Consider the following 7,520-nt stretch of genomic DNA (forward strand, 5'->3'; position numbering starts at 1 on the left):
TGTATCATATATTTAGTCTCATCTTACCATGTCAATATACACTATAAAGGTTATCAAGATTCTGAATGCATCAAACTTGATGATTTTACTTTAACATACATGATGGTACTGACTCTTCAATTCTTTCATGGGCATTCCATGAAACTGACGCAAACTCATGAGTAGCCGCCATTTTTTAAGACGTCAAGTAACCCGGACGCGGTGCTTCTGGTCTCGAGCACACATGTGCTCGTTATCTGGGCCGCTGTTTCGCGTCACTGGATGCGATGCATTTAATATCCGGGCCACATACGCGAGCGTAAGTAATGAAGCAAATCAAGAAATACGTCTGGGCGTATGGGCCTGGAAGTAGACGGAGGAGACGGCAAACTAGTCGAGCCGTGGCCCAGGACGTCGGGCCTCTTCCTGATCCGTGGATCAGGATAATTGTTGTCGTCTCCTACCTCACGCTGCTGCATTTTCTTAGTAGAGAGAGGGCCGAGCTTTGGGAGAGGCGATTCGACAACTTAGAGAAGATCTGCCGGTGGAATTGGAGTCCCTGATGCAGCCAATTAAAAGGTAAGCAAATAGTTAATCTCCTGTAGCATTTGGTGTTCGTTCTGGATTCCAAGGCGTGGATCTGAAACTTTGCCCGCTTGCCTCCCAGATTAACGGCGTTGGAGGAGGTTAATGGTAGTGACGTCCCGATGGACCACCTCCATTAGATTAGTGCGGGAATGGATCAGCCCCTCGCGGAGAGCTTCGATGGGCGGCTTCGTGTGGCGGATCGACCGGTGGCATCTGAGAAGGGGGGGGGGGGGGGGGGGGATTCGCCAGAAACTTCCGCATAGTCCATAGGCAAGAAGGATCATAGAGCTCCAGGATGGACCCGCTGGTATGATCGGAGAGAAAATAGCAAATCGATAATTTATTGTGGAGTTATGCAGATACTATTTCCATAGACATGTGAATGCTTGTGATTAGAAGAGTAGATGGCAGGTGGGATATAAGTAGTGTCTGAACACCTTCATATGTAATGTTTTGGTATTGGTTTGTTGGTTCAGTAATTTACATAGTTACAGGCGCTGGATAAAGATAAATCTTGTTTCTGTGTAAATGTGTCATATGTAAAGAAAACATGAAATATTTGAATAAAAATTAGGAGACAGTCATTGGGTGAAGGGGACAAAGATATATCTTGTTTCTGTGTAAATGTGTCATGTTAATGACATTTAGGAGACAGTAAATGGAGAGGGGGAAGGATATATTTTGCTACTGCATAAATAGACCTCGGGGCATGATATAATTTTCAGGAATGTGTCATGTCACTGAAGAGCTGTTGTGTACCAACAATGCTGTTAGCACAGTGTGATCTCTAAGGGAGGTACATTAGCAAGCAGGACCAAAACTCTGGAAGCAAGAAAGATAATGAGGGAAATCAGACTCCTCTGGTGACTGGAACAAGAACGCTGGGCCAGCGAGTGGTAAGCATGAGAGTTTCAAGAGATAGAATTGATTTAGTTGTTTGGTAGCTTAATATGAAATGGAAACCTGAAAACCTTGATCTACAATGTAGGTGGAATGCCGCAAGCTAAGCCGTGGATCACAAGAGGAAAATCTATTTGGTCCGTGGCTCGGGAAATCTGCTTTTCCGCCGAATGGCTGGAGGCACGAATTGGATGCAGAGCTCTGGCTCTTCTCCCCCAAGGCCCCAACGCGGACGGCATTTGGAAGCGGAGGAGTGAGAAAGAGGGATAGGAAGCAGAGGCGCCGACAGCCATGAAGTTCCTAATGCAACTAATCAATCAGGAGGTATGTCGATTCGTCAGTATATTGTGATCTTTTTCTGTTTTGCACGCGCGGAAGGGGGAACTTGCCGCAGGTGTCGTGGCTGTGTATAGGTAAGGTCAACCCTCAAGCTCCATGGTGGGCTAAGAGGTTAGTTCGCAACATACTAACATAGAGATGTAAAAATTCGTAGGTGGTAATTGGGATAGAGTACATTTGTAGAAATTTGGTCCTGTTCATATAATTTGGATAGAGTATGGTAGTCGCAAGGAAGTAATTTGGATATAGTATGTTGTAAATTTTGATTAGCAGCTTAATAGGGCAGTTTTGGAACTTTGCATTTAAGAAATGTTGCATCCTTGGGAGAAGAATTGGTACTCCCTCTGTAAACTAATATAAGATCTAAAAGATTTTATATTTACAGTTGGAGTACAAATGTACCACAAATGCAGTTCTGCAGATTTGGCAGATGCTTTAAGTTTAATAGAACAGAATTAGGTACTAGTCAAACATTTTTTTTCCTGGTTTAGCAGCTAAATAGGCTGGTGAGTAGAAGTGTGGTCTCACAAGATACTGGTTCCTTGAGGGAATATTTGCAGAGGCATTTTAAAAAATTGGATGCTTAGGAAGATTTTTTGTAAACATGATTTGCATAACCTGTAGTTTTTTTGTCTGTTTGAAGCGAACTCGTCGTTCAGTCTATCACCTTATCATTTTTGTTATGAAATGAATCATTAGTAGCATGCCTTTTCTCTTCTTCCCATATTGTTTTCTGTCACATTAAGCATGATTTTTTATGTTTATTTGAAGCAGAGGGCCTGATGCAAAACTGTATCATATTTTTACTGATTTTTGCTGCGACGGGCCCCTTTATTTGCTTTGCTTACAAAGCTAATATTTAAATCTTTTGATATTTTTAGCAGATGTTTTGGTTGAATTGAACGGTCCATAAGTTACATCATCATATGTTGTTCTAGCCTATTTGAAGCTTTAGATTTATTTCATATATGGATCTTGGACTACAAACCGAATCTGGATTTGGTGACTTCATAACCATTGCAGCCCTGTTTCTGGTTTATCCCTTTACGTTGGGTATGGATGTGTTCATGCGTTTGTGGATGAAGCGAAGCTTCTGTAGGCTAGTAGGCGATGGTCTTTATAGGGCCACCCATTGTTTTTCTGCAATTTGTTGTGTTCTTGCTCTTCCACCTATTTACTGATTTGTTTACTGATGTTACAGAAATCTAAACCTGAAATTATATTCATCCATGGAGTCAGGAAACAAGAACTGGATCCATGTGTGAAATGACATGTTCAATAAACCTTCGGAGCTTGGCACTAATATGTTCGGCGGCTGCCATCAAACTCTTTTGCAATCTTAGAGCCCGCCTCTAACATGCAGATGGTCCATCAGCGTAATTTGATGAACTTGAATATGCTAGGCACTACTAGAAGTTTGGAAACCCTAAACTCAAATTCTAGAATTCTTGTACCTTTCCTGTTCTGCAGCCAAAGGCTGTTTATCTCAATTCCTGAGATTTTGTTTCCCAATACAACAGGAGATGTCTTGACATCACAATCATGTGTTTATTTTCATCTGTTTCAAAATGATGTGATCCAAAGAGACCTATGCAACGTCTGCATATACCCACTTTGACAAAAAAAATATTGCACGAAAAGCAAATAACCTTTGGTCAATGAATATTACTCGTATAATTCTTTTGTCGCCTATGTATCGAATGTTTGCATGCTCGTGCCATCAATGTTGCTTATCGCCTTAAAAGTGAAACGTTACTTGCTCAAAAACTAAAATATGTTAGGTGGTTTTCTAAGGCTGCATTTTCATATTTTACATGGCTTCTGTTTTTTTTCCTTATGTCGGATCACAGCCTTCGGTAACAGGCAAACATTTGCCAGACCTTGATAGTCTGTACAACAGCCATGGATTTTATTTATTTCCGTAGCATACTTTTTCCTTTTAGAACATGGGTTTGCGTGATTTGATGTTTGTTTGAGATACTTTCATATTTACATTTTGGTGCGACAGTGCTGGAAGCAGCCTGTAATTAACTTTCGAAGGGGGTGCGTAGAGGATGAGCTGATTTTGTGCGAGGATTGATTTAGCTGGTAGGGGAGGAGACAAGGCGTGCAAGGGAAGATTTTTTTTAGACTAGGTCGTGCAGCGGTTAGTCCAGAATCTGCCCTTTCACGGCCCATATCGTCGATCCACATCCGAGCCGCTGGTAACGTGGCTCACGGCGGCATGTTGCCTCCTGGTCAGATGTGGGCCATGGGCCCTGTTGGAAAACATAAATACGTGGCCAATACCTGGGCCTATACGCTTGGGATTGACGATCTCGGGGAGGACCGACGGGAAAGATATCGAGAGTGAGTGTGCTCGGGCATAGAATAGCACTTTCAACATAACTACCACATTTAACGAAAAATGTGGTAATTCAAGTGATAGGTTTCGGCCATTTTTAAAAATGTGGTAGTTCTACGCAAACCCCAATTGTGGTAGTTCTTGAATCACGGAGGTAGGCAGGTAGCGGCAACATGGTGGAGCACGGCTCTTGATGCAAGCGGCGAAGGGTAAAGTGTTGGGGTCACTCATGTGACATGGACTGTAATGTGGTACTCAAACATGGATGACGTGTCAAGATTTGGTCAAAACCATGTCCACTTCAGATAGGAAGGACCCCAGCTCCCGTGCGGCCACGCCGGGCCACACTGGGGCTCCCACCGCCGGCCGCCAGTAGTCTTCCCCGTGCCGTCTCCCCTCCAGCCGCCGCCGAGGTCATCGCCGGGCAAAGCCTGTGCGGCAAAGCGGCGGCGGATCTCCTCGGCAGCGGCTTGGTCCGCGGCGGCGACGCCCGTCCCGACCTCTTTGGCGGGAGTGCTGCAGGGTGGCGGTGGCCAGCGCGGATCGGCTACTTGCAGCGGTGAGCGCTCTTGGGCTAACCCCGCAGCATGAGGAAGCCTTGGGAAGTGGCTCGGGCATGGCAGTGGCGGCCTATTCCTCCGCCGGATTTGGTTGGCCGACTCGTTGTGGCGGCGCTCTTCGGCCATGACCAGGATGGGGTCCCTAGCCTCGGCCATATCTTGTCATGGCTGGTGGTTGGACGTGTTCGTGATGCCCGGTAGCTGGCCTTCGGCCCCATGGTCATCGGGTTGCGGACGACGTGCTGGCGGGTGCGGCATGTTGGCAACTGGGCGGATCTTGACGGGTCCTTCGGATCTCGTCGGGATTCAACCCTTGACTGTCTCCTTCAACACCGAGGGCAACTCCAGGGGAAACCCTAGATCTCGTTGGGATCGAGCGATGGTGGTGTTTTTGCGTCGTAGTCCCCCTCTTGAGGGCATTGTTTCTGGAGTTTGCTCGGGTTGAAGGGACCGGGGACGCCGGCGGCGCACGGCCTGGTGGCGTGACTGCCGATGAAAATCGAGCCGACTTCGGTCATGGCAGACGATGGCGGCGTCTCAGATGTCGTTTCCTTGTTGAGGCATCGTCGTTGCAGTCTGTGTCATCATGCTCAAGATGCTCCAGGGGAAACCCTAGATCTGGGTCTCTCGGATCGGACGATGACGACGCCTTTGGTGTCGTTCCTCCCTCCTGGAGGCATCGTTTTGGAGCAAGTGCTATGTAACACCCAATAATCAAGCTACAGTAACCTCACCCTAATGTGCCATGTCATCATGTTTTATTAAGCCAATTTGCCATTTGATGAAAATCAGAGACACATTCAAATTTCAAATAACAAGTCAACTTCTTACTTCTACAAACTGTCAAATAAAAATGTTCGATGGATTGCAAATATTCACTAAGTAATTAAAATGCAGGAACCAACATTTAATGGATTTTTAAATTACCCCTTAGAAGTATTTGAAGTGGCCAAGTAGCACTTATTATGCCCATTTACATGTAAACTAATTTCAAACATTTTCGTTTAACCTCAAACTTTTTGGGAAACACCAAAATATAGTAAAGTAATTATGTGAGAAGCTTTAGCTCTAACTAAAATTATTTAGTACGTAAACTAAATACAAAACAGTAGATAAAAAGTAAAACAATAAACAAAAGAAGAAGAAGAAAACCTAAACTACTGGGCGCTTTGGCCCATGTGGCTGGGGAGGCCTAGCCCAGCCGCCATCCTCTGGAGACCATCCATGGCGCCCCTGCCAGGTGCCGGCCATCGGCGACCCCTGCCCCGCCGACGCCCTTGAAACCCTAGTCCCCTCGTAATCCTTCCCCCCTCGTTCTCTCTCCCGTGTCCACTCTAGCTCAGAACCAAATTCTGTAACATCCTCAAAGGATGTCACGGCTACTGGAGCTTATGTGATAATGGGCCCGAGGCCGCCTCCCCTCAGGTACGGAGGCCCGTAAACATAAAGGCCTTGGAGATGGCCTTTGCCCCATTTGTCTGGTACCGAAAGATTGCAAATTTGCAACCACATTTTCTTCCGGTGCCCTGCGACGTAGTTCTTGAGCTGCTTTCGGGAGGTGGTTGGTGGCAACTGGTGCCACAACAACCTCTCGGACTTATTTGAGGAGGTTCTTAGACTCCCCGACCCCCAGGGCCGTTACATTGAGCCTAGAATGATTATAATTAATTTGCAAATTACAAATCTATTGTATACATTTACAAAAATTACATACAAACAAAATTATAGTGCAATAATTTTTTTGATTTTTTTATATGCTAGAGTAAATCAAACAGTAGTTGCTACAATAACTCTGACATCTTTTCTTCGTTTTACACACGCATGTTACTGTAGCTTCGTGGCATGTTAGAGGATCCGCTTCCCTCGAGCTCATCGTCGTTGCCGCCCTGTCACCGCCACGGCCACCGAGCTCCGCTCCCCCGGCAAACTTACCCACTGGCTCCGCTGCCTTCCTCCACGTCGTATCCGTCGACCACGAACACGGGTTCGTCTGGAGATGCACCAGACCGCCGGATTGGTCGTCGTCTTCCCCGTCGGCCGCCGCACAACCTCGTCATCTATTTGTCGTCCCCAAGGCATCCCCGAGCCCACTGACTTGCCCTACAGCCCCGATGTGAGCTCCTCTCTCGATCCCCGCCTTTTCCCGTGCTCGTATTCGCCGCTAGACCCGATTTCGTTCGCTAGCGCTGCCCTCTGTTGCCACCGCCGTCCCCGAGCTCGTCCATGGCCACGCCGTGATGTGCACGTCCTGCTCACGGTCGCGAGCCCGTCGTCCCGGCGTTGAGCTGCGCGCCGCGCACGCGTAGCCGCGCCCTGTGCCTCACGCCGTGCCCGCGCTAGTACGACCGCACTCGCCTCCCGCCTCTGCTCTTCCCCTGCACACGCCCCGCCACTTCCGCCGTCGCCCGCTGCTGCTCAGCCGCTGCGCCGCTGCTTGCCGTCGCCGGCGCCCCCACCCTGTCCGCGCGCGCGTGACGCCTCGCCTGGCCGCCTGCGTCCGCGCGCCACCCGCCTCTGCACCCTCCGCGCGCGCCGCTTCCTAGCCGCACCCAGGCGAGCGACCGCTGCCTGCCTTGCGCCAACGCCGCTCGCGGCCGCGCCTCCGCGTGCGCGTGGCCTCGCTCGAGCCGCTGCTGCTCCTTGCGTCTGTTTGCTGCTGCTCCTCTTACCTGCTGCCGCTCCAGCTTGCCGTCGCTGGCTTCGTGCAGCTCCTGTTGCTTGCCGCGTACTGCTGCTGCGCTACTCCTGCTACTTGCTGCTCGCGAGCCGCTGCTGCTCCTCACTACTATTGCTACTTGCTGCTGCTCAAT

The 7,520-nt window shown here is 48.4% G+C and overlaps 1 long non-coding RNA gene across 2 annotated transcripts; it reads left to right on the forward strand.

Annotated features, from left to right (window-relative positions):
• The first annotated feature begins 226 nt into the window (after positions 1–226).
• Positions 227–3,361, forward strand: LOC125550596 (uncharacterized). 2 transcript variants are annotated; one of them, XR_015600261.1, is made up of 5 exons: positions 227–558; positions 647–874; positions 1,293–1,463; positions 1,556–1,791; positions 3,008–3,361. It is a non-coding gene; the product is annotated as an uncharacterized LOC125550596 (long non-coding RNA). The 2 variants fall into 2 exon arrangements; XR_015600262.1 differs by having other exon boundaries at positions 3,046–3,361.
• Positions 3,362–7,520: the final 4,159 nt, after the last annotated feature.

The sequence above is a fragment of the Triticum urartu genome, chromosome 4A, assembly GCF_056163025.1.
Source record: "Triticum urartu cultivar PI428250 chromosome 4A, HENAU_Tu73, whole genome shotgun sequence".
NCBI classification, from domain to species: Eukaryota; Viridiplantae; Streptophyta; class Magnoliopsida; order Poales; family Poaceae; genus Triticum; species Triticum urartu.